This window comes from Colobus angolensis, unplaced genomic scaffold, assembly GCF_000951035.1.
Source record: "Colobus angolensis palliatus isolate OR3802 unplaced genomic scaffold, Cang.pa_1.0 Scaffold254, whole genome shotgun sequence".
NCBI lineage: Eukaryota > Metazoa > Chordata > Mammalia > Primates > Cercopithecidae > Colobus > Colobus angolensis.
Window position 1 is genome coordinate 201612 of NW_012115755.1, and position 18902 is coordinate 220513.

The window sequence follows — 18902 nt, forward strand, 5'->3', positions numbered from 1 at the left end:
GGACTGGGGTCATAGCACTGGAGGTAGTCAAAAAGCAGATGAATTCAAGGTACATTTTTTCTTTTTTTTTGAGACAGAGTTTTGCTCTGTTGCCCAAGCTGGAGTGCAGTGGCACTATCTCAGCTCACTGTAACCTCCACCTACCAGGTTCAAGAAATTCTCCTGCCTCAGCCTCCTGAGTAGCTGAGATTACAAGTGCATGCCATCATGCCTGGCTAATTCTTTGTGTTTTTAGTAGAGATGGGGTTTCACCATATTGGCCAGGCTGGTCTCGAACTCCTAACCTCAGGTGATCCGCCCACCTTGGCCTCCCAAAGTGCTGAGATTACAGGCATGAGCCACCACACCTGGCCTCAAGGTACAGTTTTGAAGGTGGAAATAATGGAAGTTCCTATTGGATTAGACATAGATTAAAATGGAAAGGGAGGAATTAAAGAGGAAATTCTCAAAATTGTGTATCGTGCACTCTGTTCAATGCTTTCACGGATTATTGCCTCATTTCATCTTCACCAAAGGCCCATGTGTCAGTTGGGTCCCCTGGGATGCAGACACTGAGATGGAATTAGGAATGCATGAAGTTTATTGGGATAATGTCTGTGGATGATAAAAAGGAGAGGAAGCAGGATTGGGCAAGGAAAAGACCAATCTTTTTGCGATGCAGATGTGGCAGAAGATTCAGGCACCCCAACCCAATAGGGACCTTCAGAGCAAAGATTTCCCATCACAGCATCTTGCATTGACAGAAGTAGGCCCTAGTGTTCCCACCACGCTTGGCCATTGGCTGGCAGGAACTGGAAACAGTGTGGCCTCTGCTTAAAAGTGAAGGTGGATCCTGAAGGCTCTGACAGTGAGAAGCTGTCAGCTAAATTTGCTCCCAACAGTGAAACAGCAAGCTCTTATTTGAAGGGAGATCAAGCCACTCACCATGCTCTGTAAGGTACAATTTCTAACCATATTTCTCAAATTAGGAAACAGAGGTTCAAAAATCATACTTTGAAATATTGCCTTGAATGGGACAACATAGACTCTGGCTCTGCTCCTCTAACGTCATGGTCTCTGCCAAATTATGACATTTGTGGCAGAGGCTGAAAGCTGGCCCCCTCAGTGCTCATTCCATTCCAGTGCCCTCAAAGCTTGCCTCACAGCACGATAGGGGATGAAGAGCTAAAAAGCAAAGTCTCAGATACCTCTGCAGTGTGAGTACAGGTGTGTGACCTGGTTTTGGCCTGTCTGATGTATCACTAGACTTGCTGATGACTGTCAGAAGTGAAAGGTAGGACTGTGGCAGATAAGAGGCTCACCTGGAGAGCTCTGTGGCTGAGTCCTTAGACCCACAGGTGCCGAGTGGCAGGTGGTAACAGCTGCATTGTTTTTACTAGAACAGCCCTTGATATGACTGACTGATTCTCCCAACTGTGTTGTGCCTGGTTCTTTAAACACTCTGGAGGCTTGCAAACTATCCAGTATCCTTTAACAAATTCCCTTCTATTTACACTAGGAAGAAGGACTTCTGTTGTCTGCAATAGAGAGCCTTGGGAGACGCGATACTGGCTAGAGTACACTGAGCCATACAGGCACAAATGCACTATTGAGCAAGGAAATTGAATTGAAATCCAAATGCTTTTTTCGAGTTCTGGCGTAGTTCACTGCAGCATTTCTCCTAGATGAATTGAACACATTTTGGTCTTAGCAGCATGCAAACATATCTAAAAAAATCAAGTACACACCTGGAAGGCAGTGTGTTGGTTAGAAGGGTCTCAGATCTGTAAGAAATTGCCTTGCAAAAACTGGACTTTTTTTCCAGCTGTATGCAAATTAACTATCAGCATCTTTAAACCAAGCAAAATACTAGCTGAAAAATTCCAGTGTCTTAGCTACAACACAGAATAGGTGTTCACAGATTTTTAATAGAAGGCCCTCTTAAAAAGTCCCATTTCTATCTGTGATGTAATTCGAAGAATAGGTTTGATTTTTTCCTCCCTACCTGTCAACCAAAAGCAAATCAAAGGCCTTTTTCCTCAGGGAAGTTGCCACCCTATGAACAGCCACGAATGTCAAGAGCTGACTTGCAGGCTGAGCTCAGTTACATTAGGGACTTCTTCCTGTGCAAGCAGGGCTACTGAAGGCGACAGTGAGATTAGTAAGGGGGAGAGTCATGCACCTGGAAACAAAAACCTTGACCCTCCTCATAGCCCTGCAAAACAACACTGACTGAGTGTGCAAGCTGGTCCCTTCCCTGGGCCTCTCTGTCCTCCTCTGCAACCCTGCCTATGCGGTCATTTTCAGGATTTCACTGAAAATCTCACAGAGCAGGAAGCTGACATGGTCTACAGAGGCACTGAATTGAGGTAAACAGAAATTTCAGAGGCCACCTCTGCTTAGAGAAGCCACAAGCAGAACTGTCCAGTGCACCACCACCTCGGACCACACCTCCCCAAGTCATCCAGTCCCCAGAGCCGCCTTTTTCTGTTGTTTTGTTTTCTCTTTAGAGACAGAGTTTTGCTTTATTACTCAGGCTGGAGTGCAGTGGCATGATTATGGCTCACTGCAGCCTTGAACTCCTGGGCTCAAGCCATCCTCCCACTTCAGCTTCCTAAGTAGCTAAGGCTACAGGCTCTCACCACTATACCTGGCGAATTTCTGTCTTTTTTTCTTTTTTCACAGAGACAAGGTCTGGCTATGTTGCCCAGAATGATCTCAAACCCCTGACCTCAAGTGATCCTCCCACCTTGACTTCCCAAAGTGCTGGGATTACAGGCATGAGCCACTATGCCTGGTAAAGCCTCTTGACCAAAAGCCCCACTCCAGTGGCTCCCAAGAAGCTGGTTTCAACAATCCTATCTGTTCAATGGATAAAAAATCCAGCATCCTTATACAATGGAAGCCTACATGACAATGAAAAGGAACAATGCACAGATGCTCGCAGTAATGTGGAGGAATTCCACAGCCATTGTGATAAGGAAAACAAGACAGAGACAAAAGACAACATGCTATAGGGATTCCATTGATTGGACATGCTAGAAAAGGCTAAGCTAATTTAGAGTGACAGAAAGCAGACTAATGGTTTTGGGGACGGGGGCTTGACTGCAAAGGGACACAAGGGAAACTTTTTTGGACACTGAATATATTCTAAATTTCGATTGTGATAGTAGATACACAAATGTATATACCTTGGTCAAAACTCAGTGAACTATACAACTTACCATGAATTGTGCAGTGTGTGTTAAATAAACCGTGCCTCAATAAAGTCAACAAGAATAATCCTGTCAGGATGACTAAGACTTTCTGTGTGAAAACCCCTTTTCTATGTATTCCTCTTTAAATACCTGCCCCCTTGCTCTCTCTGAGAGCATAGATAGTTTTGCTGCCAGTTAAACCTGAACCATAGTTATCCTCATCACAAAATGTTGCCTGAGAAAAATATGTAGGCTCTGCACTTACTTTCTGTGTGACTTTGAGCATAATACTTCACCTGTCTATGACTCGGTTCCCTCATGTGTACTATGGAAACAGCAGTACAAAGAGGGTCCAACAACACAGCTTACACAAGAGAGCCCCGCCCAGAGCTGGGCATGTGCTGTGTGCTCAATAAACCCTGGTTTCCTGTCTTCATGCATCAGTTAGGGCTCTTTAGATTGCATATAACAGAACATCCGGCCCGATTTATCCAGAGGTGAGACGAATGATGGAAGAGTCCAGAGCTTGTACTGACTCCAGAAGGTCAGCATCGAGGCCAGGCACTGGATTTCTCTCCCTCTCTCGGCCGTGCACTTGGGCACGTCAGCATAATCCTCTGGCCCCATGCGATGCACTCCCTCCCAGCAGCACCCACCTCTCCCTTTGGGCCTCTAGAACGCTCTGTCTCCCATGCCATCCTGGAGGCCCTCTCTCTGTCCTCAGTTGGGACACACGCCCTTTGTCTTAGCCAAGAACTGCAACTACGGGCACATAACATGCTAGTAGGATTAAGCAAATCATCCTGGAGCTGCAATCTGGGTTCAACGTTCCCCAAAAAAGTGACTGCTACAAAATGGGGCACAAGTGACTGCTTCTCTCAGCAGAAGAAAGGGAGTAATTATATGGGAAGATAATCAACAAACGTCCATCGAACATATTCTGTCTGTCTGAGAATTCATCAGGAAACAGAAAACACAGAAGTTATTTTAACAGAGGATTTAATCCAAAGAATTGCTTAAACAGGTGACAGAACGCTGAAGTCATCACAATGTAGCAACTGCAGGAATCAGCTACCATTCCTAATACCAGGGGAATGAAGAGGAGAGGCTGGGATATGAAATGGGAGAGACCTGGGGAAAAGAGAGCACTCTTTGGCTGGTGCTCCTGGCCCAGAGGTTAGAGGAGAGGCCCTTCGGTTCCAGGACCCAGAACCCTGAGGAGACGTGCTGGGATCTCTGAAGGGGTGTAATGGGGCTGAATCAGGGTGTGTGGGAAAAACCTAGCTCTTTGATGAAAAAGCAAGACTGGAGTGATGCCAACAAGAATAAGATGCAAACAGGAAGGGACATGTCTCTCAATCCGCTTTCAGTCTTTCCTCCCTCCCTGGGTCTGCATGTGAGCCAGCTGGAAATCACAAGTGTGGCTTGCAGAGTCATAGAATCACAAAGCATCATGCAGAACATTGGGTTTGGAGCAGAGAGACAATTACTTAACAACTAACCCCCAAACTATTCCACAATCAGGGTATCAATGAGGACATTTTCGCTGCAAGAAGTAGAAACTCCAACTTAATTAGCTTAAGCAATGAGAACATTTTCTTCCCCAGGAAGAGCTACTCCAGATTTGCTTATAATTCAACTGTTCAACATTGCTGTTAAGGACAAGGTTCTTTCCATCTTGGAGGAGACGCTTCTTGGTTCTGGAACCCAGAACACTAATGGGGAGTGCTGGGGTCCACACTATGGATATGTGTGTAGATATATCACATATGTGGATATGCATATAGGCGCCTCAGGAGGTTTGCTGACATGCATATACATATATACTATATGTGTATATACATGCTGAATATATGTGTGTGTGTATAGAGAGAGGAAATTTATTTTATTTTTTAATTTTTATTTTTAGTTCTGGGGTACACGTGCAGGATGTGCAGGTTTGTTACATAGGTAAATGTGTGCCATGGTGGTTTGCTGCACCTATCAAGCAAATTTATTATAAACATACTGACATAAAGGATGTGTAGAGCAAAATTTACAAATGATAATAAATTATACGATACTCCTTATTATAAGTTTCATATAGGCAACTGGTTCTCACAGGATGCTTTCACTGATTTTTGCCAAACTCTTGGATTCTCAGCCAACCTATGTTTGCAACTGATGAAGTTTAGTTCAGGCATGACCTTGTTTGACATAGAAAAACAAACTGAAACCATAAAGATGTATGTGTGAACTTCACTCATTAGCCAAAAACATGAGCATATCCCATAATTGAGCTTAAAAAAAAGAAAACAAACTCTATCTGGAGCACTGCTTCCACCGGGGTGATTGAATGTTTATCTTAGCTAATTCAAAGTTTACCTATCTCCTCATTTTCTTGGAATTACATCCAATTTCCAGGACATGCTGGGAGAGCCCATGTGATCTTGCATCAGTTCAAAGAGCTCACTGTTTACATAGTTGCACATCCATCTGTCAGTACTTATGTTTGCATATCCCTCATTCCTATCCATGAGATACTTTGGATGTGCTACCTCTGTTTCCATATCCCACACTGAGAGCACAAGACTCTCCATGAAGCGAAGTCCCTGTCTCCCAAGACTCATCACCATGCTCTGCCAGGGAAGCAGGATGCAGATTCTTTCTCCCTGGAACACATTAATATCTGAGTTTTCACGTTTTCCCTCTGCTCTCCTCTTCCTTCAGCCTGATGAAACCATTCCCATTCTGTGGGAGAGTAAATCCCTACATGCCTTAAATGCCCTGATCCAGTTTATCTGAGAGTGCAAGGGAAACTGGCTCACTCTTTGAAGAAAAATAAAACTGAATTCCCACCTCTCATACTGCATACAAACTCTAGACAGATTTTAGATTACATTTTACCTTCTAGATGAATGAAAGACCTGAATGTGAGGTGTAAACTATACAACTAAAGCGTTAAACATTAGAGCAAACCTTTTAAGCCCAGTGTTGAGGGAGATCTTCTCTATGAAGACATCAAAAGGCCAAAACAAAAGAAAAACAAACTGATGGATTTAATTACACTGATGTTCAAGATAATCTGTTCAACAAAAGTATACTGTAGGCAAAACTAACAGGAGGATGACAGGTTGGGGGTAGATATTCGCAATGTTTTTGGCAGACTTGGAACACTTACTAAGCGATAAAGAAAAGGAAAAAAGGCAACAAACATAAAGAAGTGCTAGTAAGTAGATGAGAAGATTCTCAAAATTTTTAATAACCAAAGAAATACAAATTAAAATGACAATATAGCACTTTATTCCCATCAGATTGGCAAAACTTAGAAAGAAGTATAACACCAAGTCTTGGTGAGACATGAAAAAAACAGGAGCATTTTTGCACACTGGTGATGAGTTATACAATGCCATCATTCTGGAAAGTCCTCTGGCAGTGCTATCTAAATTAGACATGCATGTATCTACAGAAATTTCACCCTCAGATATGTTTCTGGAGTCCTTATTAAACAAGACCATAACTGGATATACATTAATATGTTTTTGCAGGGTTTATGGTACTGAGAAGTATCATAACACATCCTACGTAGTAGATAAGTAAAAATGCATCCTAGGTAGTAGATAAGTAAAATGTGGTGGCTCTACACCGGGGAATTTTATCAGGAGTTAGAAAGAACAAACTAGATCTATACAAAACAACATAAACAGATCCCAAGCACTCAGTAGTGAGTGACAAGTGAGAAAGCAAATGGGATCTCCAAAACAATATCATTTTTATAAGTTAAACCATATGCCCAAAACATTACATATTCTGCAAAGACATTTTGTAATGTGTTACAGCTGTTGCCTACAGAGGACAGGAAAACAGAAATGGAGGGCAGGGATAAAGTGAATGATTTCTTTCAAACATCTTGTCTCCATTCAGACTTTCTCCGTTCCCCTAAAGATTCAGATTTATTGACCCTAGAGTTCCGAGTCTAGAGCCTTTCTTTCTGCCTTGATGCAGATTATCATTGAGAAAATTAGCCCAGAACAGCTCAATCATTTGACGGGGACGGAGGGGAATAGTAAAGGGAGTTGGGGGTTGGATCAGTTAATTAGCTAACTGCCAAAATCTCGATATATTATCCCACCACAAATGTTTCAGGGTTCTTGGTGAGAGTTTTCAAATCCATAACAAATAAAGAATGTCTACTTTATGTTGCAATTTGCCTATGACTTGGGTAAGTCTGTTCCAAATGACCCTCTGTGATGACTGCCACATTCAGTTGTGCAGTCTGTGCACTGCACAAAGATGTTCCTGCCCAGGGGAGCGGGAAGAAGCTGGAATTCACCAGGGACTCTGTTTACGAGCTGGGCCTGCCTGGGGCTCTTTCAATCATAGAGAGAAGCCTCAGGAGGTTGGCTGTAACTTGTCTTCCAGAGAGGGTAACCTTGCAAAATTCCTACAATGGTGCCGTATGTACTTGCTAGAGCCCTGACTTAGTTTACCCTCAGCCTCCCCATGTCTCAATCTGGTCAATATCCTTATCAGAAATTCACTCTAGCTTCCGTTACAATCTGCTTTTAGGACAGTCCTGAGGCAAATTTCACTTGTTCTTCCCTCTGCCTGGAGTGTTCTTCCCCAGATAGCCACACTGCTCACTCTGTTCCTTCACTCAGGCCTCTGCTCCAACATCACCTCCACAGAGAGGTCTTCCCTCCACATCTCCTCTAAAATAGGCCCTCATCCTGCCTTGCTCCCACCTCTCATCCCACATTCTTCATCCTGCTTATCACCCACGGAATGTGTATGTATTCGTTTATTGCAAGCTTCTCAAAGGGAGAGACTCAGTCTCACTCACTAATTGGTGCCTGTCCTGAGCTGGCACAGAGTAGGTGCTCAGCAAATACATGTTGGATGAATGCATGGATTGAATCTAAACAGCAAGCAGAGTATGGTATTATGGTATTCCTCTCCAAAGAGTACAGGAAATAGAACAGCAAGTGCTGAACCAGGGCAAAAAGAAATGTGAAGTATTACTTCTTCCTTAATTCTGGCCTATTATATATAATAAGATTAATTTGACTAAGAACCAGTCCCTTAAACCCCGGAATGGAGTGGCTCAGTTTTCTCAGAATAATAAACATTGTCTTTAGCCTCCAGAAACTATTTCAAAGACATAATTGGCTTCTAAGCGATGCTTAGCATTCTTTATTTTTAAACAAAGAGCCAATTCATGATGTGTTCTTCAGAGGCTTTGTATGTGAGGCTTACTGGGCTTTCACTCTCAAACAAGAAATGCTGGCCAGGGGAATGGGAGAGGGATAATATTAGGAGAAATACCTAATGTAAATGATGAGCTAATGGGTGCAGCAAACCAACATGGCACATGTATACATATGTAACAAACCTGCACGTTGTGCACATGTATCCTAGAACTTAAATAAATAAATAAATCTTTTAAAAAAAGCTTGTGCTTGAATGTTCTTGGCTGCTTTATTCATAATAGCCCAAAACTGGAAATATTGTAAAGGTCCGTCAGTTGAAAACTGAATACAAAAACAAATGTGATATATAACAGAATCCTGTGCCCCAATGGGGAGAAGTCCAACACCATGGAGAAATCTCAAAAACACGCCGCGTGAAAGAAGTCAGACATATATACACACAAGTGTAGCCGTATGATTCCATTTATACGAATAATAAATATTTCAGAGCATGAATGAGTTCCAGAATATTAGCTTGGTGCAAACAGAATTGTGGTTTTTGCCATTGAAAGTAATGACGAACAACGCAATTACTCTTGGCTACTCCAGACAAGTGTTAGGGAAGGCACCTCTGAGGAAGGTGACACTAATAACTGAAAATTAGTATCAGAAATTATGGAAAGCGGGTGACAGAAAACAGGATGATGTGATGTCGGGAGTGGAGGTGTCCTGACTGAGAAAGGGCAGGAGGGGACTTCTGTGTCTGAGTGGGAGGCAGGCGTCATTGGCCTCTACAGGAAAGGCCTGATGTTGCCTGGCATGTGACCTCAGCTCAGCCAGTCAGAGGCTCCTGCCTAGACAGTGGAGACTCCATTCTGGCAGTGGCTGCAACAACTAGTTTCAAGAAAGGAGTGGCGTTCATCCAATGTTCAGGGGTGCAGGCCACAGAGTCCTCACCACAGTGCTTCCGTGGCATAATCTGGGCTGTGACAGCAACTGCAGGCACTTTTCAAGGAGCTGAGAATATAGCAGGGGATAAAGAAGACAGGATTCCTGCCCTTATGGTAGAAAATTCTAGCTGAAAACATAGAGAAGAAACAAATCAAAAACAAGTAAACAAGGTAATTTTTTGTTTAGTTTGGTTTTGGTTTTGTTTTGAGAAAGAATCTTGCTCTATTGTCCAGGGTGGAGTATAGTAGCATGATCTCAGCACACTGCAGCCTCAACGTCCCAGGCTCAAGTGATTCTCCCACCTCAGCCTCCCAACTAGCTGGGACTACAAGTGTGCCATGCCATGCTCAGCTAATTTTTTAATTTTTTGTGGAGAAACGGTTTTACTATGTTGCCCAGGCTGCTCTTGAACTCCTGGGCTCAAGTGATCCTCCCACCTCAGCCTCCCAAAGTGCTGGGATTACAGACATGAGCCACCATGCCTGGCCTAAATGAGGTAATTCTGAAAAGTGACAAAAGAAATAAACAAGCAATGAGCTCCAGTGTGAGTGAGAGGGACTACTCCAGATCAGGGAAGGCATCTCTGAGGAAGTGACATTTAACCTGAGAGCATTCCAGGCAGCAGGAACAGCATATGCAAAGGCCCTGTGCTAGGTAAAGTTGCCCTGTTGAGCCAGCATTCCCATGAGCATAGGGAGCAGTGGTATATGGTAAAACTGAAGAACTGGAACAGGACAGATCATGAGGGTCCATAGGCCACAGTAAAGAGTTCAAATTTTATCATAAGTATAACTGGAAGCTGTTGATGATTTAAAAGCAGAGGGCACATGATTTTATTGACCTTTCCAAGAGATCAGGGACTGAACAGTTAGAGGCAAGAGCGGAAATGGAGATGTAAAATCAGGGGCAGAGTAGTGTGATGGTTGCTTTTATGTGCCGACCTGGCTAGTCTATAGAGTGAATTAATCAAACACCGATCTAGGTGTTGCTGTGAAGGAGTTTTGTGGATATGGTTGACATCTACAATGAATTGACTTTAAACAAAAAAGATTACCCTCAGTAATGTGGGTGGACCTCATTCAATTGGTTGAAGGCCCAAAGAGGAAAACCTAATTTTCCCAGTGAAGTTCAGCCTCAAGACTATAGCATCAACTCTTGCCTGAGTTTCCAGCCTGCTGACCTGCTCTAGAGATTTCAGACTTGCCAATCACCTCACCACAATCATGTGAGCCAATTTCTTAAATCGTTCTAGACAAATAGATGGAGAGAGAGAGATGGATGGAGATATAGTATATAGAGAGGCATATAGATATATAGTTTATTGGTCAATTTCTCTAGAGAAGCCTGACTGATATAAGTAATTAACCCCTCAGGGATGCAGTGAAGACTAGAGAAGATGTTTGTGCAAGTGGTTAGGGTATGGGTTGCCTGCCCCGCTCACAGTGGACACTCAGTTACCGGCATTCTTCTCCCTCCCTTCTGTAAGGCTCTGCTGAGTTTCTGGACCCAGAATCTCCAGGTCTTCCCTCACCTGAGAAAAAAACACACTGAATCCAATATGCGTGAGTGGGTAGTACAAAAAGATTTTCTTTGACAGGTCGGGTGGACGCTGATGCAGCTGCTCCATGAAATGTTCTACAGCCATTCAAGCAAGAAAGGGCACCTTCCCCTAGGTCTTCCCTGACCCAGCTCCCTGTCGCCTCCACACCCCCTCCTTTGTTAACTTACAGGACTTACTACCTTCTAACATGCTATACATCCTACTGTGTTTTTTTTTGTTTTTTTTTTAGACAGAGTTTTGCTCTTGTTTCCCAGACCAGAGTGCAATGGTGCAATCTCAGCTCACCACAACCTCCGCCTCCCGAGTTCAAGCAATTCTCCTGCCTCAGCCTCCCAAGTAGCTGGGATTACAGGCACATGCCACCACACCTGGTTAATATTGTATTTTTAGTAGAGACCGGGTTTCTCGATTTTGGTCAGGCTAGTCTCAAACTCCCACCTTCATGATTTCTGCCCACCATGGCCTCCCAAAGTGCTGGGATTACAGGCATGATCCACCATGCCTGGCCTTATAGATTCTACTTATGCATTGTGTTTATTGTCTGTCTTCATTTCCTACACAATCAGCTGTGTGAGGGCAAGGGGCTACATGTGTTCCATTCACTGTAGACTCCTTAGCACTTAGAATAACGACTAATGTAGAATCAGTCAGTGTTCAATAAGCATTTACTGAATAAAAAGCATGAAAGAATGCATAATGAAGATTATGATGTGACCTGAGAACATGTTTATAAAATATAACTTTGAGTGAAGAAAGCAAAACATAAAACACATGTACCAGGATTCTCACCACATATTTAGCAAACAAATACGGCATTCACTGGATGTCCTGCTGGACACTGAGGATAGAAAGTTGAATGACACCGAGTTTCTTGTTTGAAAGAGTTCATGGTCTAGAGAGAAGACAAGACTGTAAAACTATGCAGAGAGAGTTTATGAAGTGCCGCAAGACCCATGAAGCTGGAACTCTAAGAAAAGCAGCTCTCAATTAACAAGGCTCACCACTGACCAGGCGCCCTGCTCATCTCTGCACATATGTAATCTCAGGTAATAGTCATGATGGCCCCAGGTAAGTGTTAGTCTTAACCCATTTAGACATAAGCCAAGGCACAGCAAGGTCAAGGAACTAATTTGTGTTGGGTCTCACACCCGATCCAGGCAGAGGTGGAATCAGAACCCAGGTGGACCCGCCTGCAGAGCCTGTGTGCTTAAGCACTGTGCCATGTGCTCCTGGGCTTGTGCATACAGAGCTGAAACTCAAGCACAGGATGAACCAAAGTTCGATGGGTCAGCAAAGGAATTACAATATTCAAAGGGAATACACTAAAAATCTAGCAGGGAGATTTCTGGGGAGTAGCATTGAGTATACACTTATACTTTTCTGTACTTTTCAAATTCATTTGATAATATATTTCTTTTATCACCAAAAACAACATGGGGGTCAGGCGAGGTGGCTCACGCCTGTAATCCCAGCACTTTTGGGAGGCTGAGGCAGGCGGATCACGAGGTCAAGAGATGGAGACCATCCTGGCTAACATGGTCTCTACTAAACCTGTCTCTACTGAAAATACAAATATTAGCTGGGCTTGGAGGCATGTGCCTGTAGTCCCAGCTACTCGGGAGGCTGAGGCAGGAGAATCCCTTGAACTAAGAAGTCAGAGGTTGCAGTGAGCCAAGATAGCGCCCCTGCACTCCAGCCTGGCTACGGAGTGAGGCTCTGAGAAAAAAAAAGAGAAAGAGAGAAAGAGAAAAAAACATGGCTAATATCATCTGGAACTTAAAGTTTTAATTAAAGAGTTAATTTAAACAAACCAACAAAAAATATGGTTCTCATTGGATTATCTGTCCTGCCCTGATGAAAACTTCCCTTTGTGATACATTCAGCAAGATCTTTCCTCAGCTCCCTGAACTTTTGCTATGCTCAGAAATGCCCCCCACCTTTGCTGATTTAAGCATTGTTTTGTTTTTGCTGTTCCCTGAATGGTCAAAGTCCATATTAAAATGCAAGGGTTTTGCAACTTTCGTTGATGCAAGCTTAGCAAGAATTTCCAAGCATTCGTTTTCTGAATTAAACAGAAATGTCATTTTAGCTTTATGGAAGCTGTTTCTGAAAGGGCTGTATTTGAAACAATGACTGGAAATCATATAAATGCTTGCTTCCCATTTTTAATTCCCTTTCATTTTTCTTCCTTCATCCATCTGCTGTTCCCACTTTTTCAAATTTAGTTGCACTAGCTCGGATGTCACCACCTCTGTGAACATCTCCTCACCCCAGTTAGTCAGGGATGGAAATCCAACTCACAAAAGCTTAAGATTTTAAAAAGAAGGAAAAAAGACAAGCAAGGGAAAAGGAAAGAGTTGGGGTGGGGGTGGGGTTTATTGACTCCCATATCTGGAAGCCCAGGAGGCAGACCAGGAGGCAGATCTAGCCTCAGGCTTGGCTGAGTCTGAGGCCTGACATGATGCCATCTGACCTCTTTCTCTCTCACATCTTTTAGCCTGCCTTCCCTTCCACAGCTCCAGCAGCCCTCAATCCACATTCTCTTAGATCAGTTGTCCCAATATATGTGTGTGGTGGGGAAGGGAGGCAGGGAGGAGAGGTTACTTCTCTTCCCCAGCACCTACATATAATTCAGGGTGGAATTCTGTTTGGCCCAGCTTGGGCCATGTACCCATGACTGTGGCAGACAGGAGAAGATCAAGTACCATGATTGATAATTGGACAAGATCCAATGAAATGCGGGAGGGGAATTCCCCAAGAGAAACTGAGATGCTGGAAAGACAAAAACTACACATGACAGAATTTTTGAATAAAAAAAAAATCCACAATTCTCCACCAGTCTATATATCTACACCTGCTTACCATGTTGCTTGGCAGTTTCTCTCATCAAAAGATAAAGTCTATTTCACCGTGAATAGGGGCTGGCCTTGTTGACCTGCTTTGACCAATAGGATGCCTTGGAAATGAAGGTTTGCCATTTTCAAGCCTTGGCCTCAAGAGGCCTTGAGTTCATCTATTCTCACCTTTCTCTGCCTTTGCTATGTGAACATGTCCAGGCCAGCCTGCTGGAGGAGTGAGACATGGAGCAGAGCCATCCCGACCCAGTAATCCTGGCTGAGGCCCCAGACACATATGAGAGAGCTCTGCCAAGATTGGCAATGCCACTGATGGCCCAAAGGTGACCACAGACACATGAGCAAGCTCTGCAGAGCCCAGCTCGGGTCAGTAGAACCTCCCAGCCAACCCATACACTCAGGAACAAAACTCAACGTTTACTGTTGCCTAGTCCCAAGGTTTTGTGGTTGTCATATAGCATTACTGTGGCAACAGACAGTGGCAACAGACAGCTGATACATTTGTATCTACTAAACCTCTTCCACATGCCCATTCTGGGCAACTAGTCAATCCCTTCTCTGTGTTCTCAGGACACTTAGTTATACAATATACTCCACATTCTACTGTTGCAAGTTTCCCATTGAATTGTTACCATTTATTTTAAGCAACTATTTACATGTCTATCTCCTTGCTCATAAGCTCTTTGGAGAAACTGGTTTTGGTTTTTTCTTTTGGAAATTTGTAAATAATTGTTAGTTTCCATTTGTGTCTGAGAGAGAGAGACAGGGTCTCACTCTATCACCTAGGTTGGAGTGCAGTGGCACAATCGCAGCTTACTGCAACCTCCACATCCCAGGCTCCAGCAATCCTCCAACCTTAGCCTCCTGAGTAGCTAGGACCATGCGCCACCATGCCCAGCTAATTTTTTGTATTTCTAGTAGAGATGGGGTTTTACCATGTTGTCCAGGCTTAAACTTCTGAGCTCAGGTGATCCACCCACTTCGGCCTCCCAAAGTGCTAAGATTATAGGCAGGAGCCACAGTGCCCAGTCAAGAAGGCGTGATCTTTTGTATACCTTTTTGAGCCCACACTTGGCACAGGGTATGGTACAGAGAAAAAGCTAGTTAAATATTCACAGGAATTTAGAGGATGAGGAATACCACTCAAAATATCTGTGACATATTGCTTAAGTTTTAGAAGTTTTGTTTTTCACATTTGGATCATTAATCCGCCTGGACTTTAGTTTCATACATTATACAAGCAGGGATTTGGCTATCCCAGTACTGTTTAAGGAATATCTAACATTTTTCCCCTGACCTGTGATGCCAAATCACAGCAGGTTTCTACATGGCTGGCAACTCTGTTTGGCTCCATGGAGCTTTGTTGACCCCGGAGCAAACACACTGCCTTTCTTATTTACCATTGTTTTATAACAAGTTTTGTATCTGTAGGACAAGTCACTCGGCCTTACTCTTTTCTTCACAGCTTGCTTGGCTATTTCTGGCTCTTTATTTTTTTCATATACATTTTGCAGTCCGCTTGTGCAGTTATAACACACACACCACCATGCACACTAGTGTTGTCAAAAAAATTTTTGGAATTGTCATAGGTCATTTGGGAAAGAATTTACATCTTTAAAAATGGAATCTTCCTATGAAATTTATGATGTAATTCACCATTTATTAGATTTCATTTGCCCTTTAAATATGCCCAGGTTACCCACCTGGTCCAAAACACCATGATTCCTCTCCTGGATAACCTCAGCATCTTGCTAAACAGCCTCTCTGCTTACACATCCCCTCCCACACAGTCTGTTTTCCATAAAGAAGAAGGGGTGGTGGTGGTGGTGGCGGTGTTTTTTAAGACGTAAATCAGGTCGTGGCACTAAAGTCCTAAAATCGCCTTGTAGCGCCAGTCTTGCCAAGCTCCACACTTTAATTGGGTAAATGAGTGAGTGAATGGATGCTGGCTATGCCAGGCCCCGGGAATAAAGAAATGATAAAGAAGCAGTCCCTTAAGGGAAACTCAAATGGAAAACAGTGGATCCGGCCCGCGCAGATCCCCACACCACGGTGAGGATGGGCTTGGAGTTCTCCCGGAGCCGGGGCGCGGTCGCTAAGCCAGAAGCTGAGTCGCGCGCGCGGGGCGGGGCCTGGACCGGGAGGGCGGGTCCCTGAGCCTCGTAGCTCCCGGGCGCGGACGCGCGCTCGCAGGCCCGCACGAGGACGCGCTCCGGGGACGCGCGAGGACACCGTGGCGGGAGAAGCGTTTCCGGTGGCGGCAAAGGCTGCACTGAGCTGGACTTGCGAGCTGCGCACGCTGCGGCCCCGGGGAAGCGGTGAGTCGCGGAAGGCAGGCAGAGCCAGGTGGGTGGGAAACGCGCAGGGGGCCCGGCGGAGGCGCGCAGGCTCGGGCAGGCTTGGGCCGTGCACCTGCGGGCCGGCTGCCGGGAGACCCCGGGCTGGGAGGTCGGAAGCCCCTTCGCGGGCCGGGGATGCCTCGGGCCGGGGGGTCCCTGCACCTGGGGATCCCTGCCATCCTGCTGCCAGACAGCACCCCGCTTCCAGCATCCCGAGGCCCAGCATCCCGTGGGCCTCCTCTCCTGTGGGGAGAGCCCTCCGCGGCGTCCCCGCGCGCCTGGCCGCGCTGTCTTCGGCGCCTGCGTGGCGAACTCGCCGCGGGGACACCAAGATGGCTGCGTCGGGGACAGCGGCAGCCAGGTGGCCCGGTGTCTGACCCCGCGCTCCGCGCTCTCAGCTTTGCCTCCTGGTGCTGGGGTCGGAGGGGAGACCACCTGGTTCCTGTTCTGGAACTCGCAATCCAGTAGGGAGGTGATGTGCAAGGAAGTAGATTCTTGGAATAGTAGTTGCTTTTCCCCTGAACTTTCACATCTGTCACAGGTCTCTAACCTGCCCAGAATGACAATAAACAGTCTACTAAGTGTGTGCCAGGTGACTTAGGTCCATGTAGTTTTACAGTCTTCCAGCCCTGCGAGGTGCTGGGTTCCAGATGAGAAAACTGGGGCTTAGAGAGGTTGAGTGCCCAAGGTCACACAGCTGGCCATCCATAGTCCAAGGCCATCTGAGTCTCGGTCGTAAATGCTGCGTTCTCAAAGATGCTTTTCCTTGGCTATGCTGCCGAAAATTGCACCCCCATTCCTACACACACCGTTTGTAACACAAACTCTGGATTTTTTCTTTAGTGTCTTTTGTCACTAGTTGAAATTAAAGGTGTTTACTTGTTTCCTTCTCCTCCTGTGAACAGGGCCTATTTTGTCTTGCTCAGCCTTTCTGTCCCTTGCACATAACAATTGCCTGCACCAGGAAGGCCCTCAGTGAATATTTGTTGGCTGCCTGAATGAAAAAGCCTAGCGCTGCTTGACTCCAGAGCTTGGGCACTTAGCTGCTCCGTAGGCAACTCTTTTCTGAGTCCCCATAGCTTTTTCCTTGTGCATTTCTCACAATCCTAGTCCCTCTTCTGCCTTGACTTCTAGAATTTGACTTGGGTGCCTCTGGATTCTCCCTTCTTTGTCCATCTCCTGTTTGATCTGCTTCAATGTTCCCGGCATTGTTATAGGTGCCCAAGGAGGATGCAGGTAAATGAGGGGGCTTTGCAGCTCCTACAGCTTCAGACTTGATATAAAAGATGAGAGGAAACTGTTTGGGAGGATGAATGGGGTGGCTACCAAGAAGTTCTGGAACCTCAAGCAGGTTCTTTCTCTCCTCAGCACTGAGCAGGTGTCTCACTTTCAAAAATACAGTGTTTGGGCCAGGCGCGGTGGCTCACGCCTGTAATCCCAGCGCTTTGGGAGGCTGAGGCTGGCGGATCACGAGGTCAGGAGATCGAGACCATCCTGGCTAACACGGTGAAACCCCGTCTCTACTAAAAATACAAAAAATTAGCCAGGCGTGGTGGCGGGCGCCTGTGGAGTCCCAGCTACTCGGGAGGCTGAGGCAGGAGAATGGCATGAACCCGGGAGGCAGAGCTTGCGGCGAGCCGAGATCGCACCACTGCACTCCAGCCTGGGCAACAGAGCAAGACTCCGTCTCAAAAAAAAAAAAAAATACAGTGTTTGGCAGTGAGGAGCTATCAGCTCCCATCTCAGCTCAGTACGTGTTCAAAGGTTAGATTGAGGCTTTCAGGCCACATGGATGTTCAGAAGAGGGATGATACCTGTAGTTACAGTTGTCAGAGAGAAACCTATGTGGCAAGGGGTGTCATAATTCAGGATCAGTGAAATGTTTAGCATGTTCTTAATTTTCTGTAAAAGTTTTATGAAATCCCATGGGGATGGCTACAGAAAGGCACCAACTGGCAGAGATATCTCTTCCTGCTCCTCACTTTCTGCAAAGAAAGCTGAGAGGACAGCCAGGGCACAAAGGCCGTAAGAGCAGACCCGTCATCGAACTTTGTTGTTCTGGAAGCCTTACATTGAAGTCAGGCATCTGTATCCTGTTGTGTAGCAGTGGTGAGCTGCATTCGGTTAGAGTAGAAACATGAGTGTGACCAATTTTTCCTTTGCGGTTAAAGGTAAGAAATCAGAAGTAGTGAATCCATTGTTTTAAAAAGGGGGGAACAAAGGGCTGTTGTCCAGAAAGTGAAAAATCATTAAGTTAGACCATGTATCAGACCTGCACTTAATTACACAAAGTTCAAAGTTACTAAGTTTTTCTTTAGCAGCTGTTAATTTGTAAAGTAGTTTTATAGACTTTGGTATATGGCATCCCTGAGTTGATTCTTAAAAATGGATGGTAAAACTTCATCCAAATATGTCTAAAATATTACAGTTGAGTAGTGTTTGTCATTTTTTTGCAAGCTGATACCACCATCTCAAATAGAAATCAATAGAATTTGTTTTAACTGGTAATAACGTCACCCATCCTAAGATACTGCTTAAGAAATCCACACCCATAGTTGATCTTGAGGACCGGAGTATGAGCAGTGGTTGTAATGTTACATCAGTGTTTTTGGTGTTTTTGTTGTTGTTTGTTTGTTTGTTTTTTGAGACGGAGCCTTGCTCTGTTGCCCAGGCTGGAGTGCGGTGGTGCGATCTCGGCTCACTGCAACCTCTGCCTCCCGGGTTTAAGTGATTCTCCTGCCTCAGCCTCCAGAGTAGCTAGTATTACAGGGGCCCACCACCATGGCTGGCTAATTTTTTTGTATTTTTAGTAGAGACGGGGTTTCACCACGTTAGCCAGGATGGTCTCGATC

General features: G+C 45.0%; 1 protein-coding gene across 2 annotated transcripts in view; it reads left to right on the forward strand.

Moving 5' to 3' along the window:
- Positions 1 to 15796: 15796 nt before the first annotated feature.
- The window catches only part of SFXN1 (sideroflexin 1), a 51089-nt gene continuing 47983 nt past the window's right edge, over positions 15797 to 18902 (forward strand). The window contains exon 1 of one of the 2 annotated variants that reach the window (XM_011946812.1): positions 15797 to 16029. The gene's annotated coding sequence lies outside the window, so the exon portion shown is untranslated. The remainder of the gene's footprint in view (positions 16030 to 18902) is intronic. The other variant, XM_011946811.1, reaches the window with a different exon arrangement.